Raw genomic sequence first — 2103 nt, forward strand, 5'->3', positions numbered from 1 at the left:
GGACTCTTCCTCAATTGCTCTCACGTTATTCATTGAGGCAGGGTCTCTCAGTTGAATCCCAGTGCACATTATTTCAGTGTCACTAGTCCACTTGCTATAAGATTCTCTGTCTTTGCCTTCCTCTAGGAGAATCCAGAGTGTGAGAGAGCATGTGACATGTCCTGTGCTGTGTGGTGTTTTGAGGAGTTATGAGGGATGCATTAGATAGTCAACATGATCCCAAGCCACGAATATCATCAGCCTCATTTGATAGATGAAGAGACTGAGGCACTGAAGTTTCAATGACTTGAGAAGAGTGCCCAGGATCTGATCCTTTATTTATATTAAAAAGTGTTATTTTATTATATATATATATATATATATATATATATATATATATATATATGTATGGGTTTTGCCTACATGCGTGTTCATGCACCACATGTGTGTCTGGCCTGAGGAGGTGTGAGCAGGAAGTCAGATCCCCTAGAACTCGAGTTACAAACAGCTTAGAGCTGGCTGGTCCCCTGGAACATCACCGGTGCTTCACCTTTGAGCATCTCCTCAGCCTGTATATATTCTTTCTGTTCTATCACTGTCATGTGTCAGGTGACACATAGAATAATGGATTCTCTTACGGCTTCCACCATATGGATGACTCCAGGGCAGAACTAAAGTTGGGTTTCTGAGTTCATCCTGGTTGGCTTCTCCAGTGACCCCACAACCAACAGCATCCTCTTCATTGTCTTCCTTCTCATCTACCTGAGCTCAGTCCTGGGCAACGGGCTCATCATCATGCTAGTCTGTCTGGACACACAGCTGCACACTCCCATGTACTTCTTTTTCTGTACCCTCTCCCTGTTGGATATGAGCTATGTCACCACCACCATGCCCCAGATGCTGGTGCATCTTCTTGCTCACTCTCAGACCATCTCCTTTGCTGGCTGCTGGCTGCAGATGTATGTGTTTGGTGCCCTGGGTACTTCTGAAAGCATCCTCTTTGTTGTGATGGCTTATGACCGGTATGTGGCCATTTGCTATCCACTTCGCTATACTGTCATCCTCAACAGGGGCCTGTGCATACGGTTGGCAGCAGGGACTTGGATCTGTGGTTTCTTTTCCTCTTTCTTGCATACTTTCTTCACCATGAGTCTGCCATATTGTGGGCCCAACAGGGTCAACCATTACTTCTGTGAAGGTCCTTCAGTGAGTAGCCTGGCTTGCATGGATACCCACCTCATAGAGATGGTGGACTTGGTCTTGAGTGTTTTGTGGTTCTTATTCCAATTTCCCTCACTGTGGCCTCCTGCATTCATACTGCCATGGGAATTCTCAAGATCAAGTCCACCAGGGCCGCTGCAAGGCTTTCTCTACCTGTGCCTCCCACCTGACTGTGGTCACATTCTTCTATGCTCCAGCCACTTACATCTACATGAGACCCAACTCCAGCTACTCCCCTGAGCGAGACAAGCAGGTCTCACTCTTTTACAATGTCTTCACAGCCTTGCTCAACCCTGTGGTCTACAGTCTGAGGAACAAAGATATCAAAAGAGCATTTCTCAAGGTGATAGGACATGGTAGAATGGACTGCTGAACCAGGATGGTGAATCCTTACATGAACACTGGATACAATATTCAGTATTTAACACAGAGACAAGCTTTCTTGTATGAGATCAAATGTTGTGCATTTGATGTAACATATGACTTAATAACTATGGACAATATTCATGAAGCAGAGAATACTGTATTGATCAGATGACACAACACAGTTCAACAGAATATATAAATATTATTGGTTCTAAATCCAAAGACTCTCTTGGGGCTCAATTTTGTTAGTGGTAGATTGTAAGTCTCCTTGTGTAGTCAGTCTGAGATCCATTCATCAATAACAGAAGGAAAGGAATAATGGATAAAACCTATAACACCTAAGCTTCTCAATAGTGATCAGCCTCTGTTTGCACACATTCTTTTCCCAATGAAAGCATCATGGTCCAGCTAGACAACAAGATGTTGGGATTTATTTTACTTCCACAGAGAAGCAATCAAAGTCATATGACAATGGTCTGGTGTGTATACTTCTAGAAAAGAGAAGTGAGAAATTAAGAATTTGGAGCTTGCTGTATT

At 43.6% G+C, this 2103-nt stretch overlaps 1 pseudogene; it reads left to right on the forward strand.

Annotated features, from left to right (window-relative positions):
• The first annotated feature begins 579 nt into the window (after positions 1-579).
• Positions 580-1586, forward strand: LOC114635705 (annotated as a pseudogene).
• Positions 1587-2103: the final 517 nt, after the last annotated feature.

The sequence above is a fragment of the Grammomys surdaster genome, unplaced genomic scaffold, assembly GCF_004785775.1.
Source record: "Grammomys surdaster isolate TR1022 unplaced genomic scaffold, NIH_TR_1.0 116576, whole genome shotgun sequence".
NCBI classification, from domain to species: Eukaryota; Metazoa; Chordata; class Mammalia; order Rodentia; family Muridae; genus Grammomys; species Grammomys surdaster.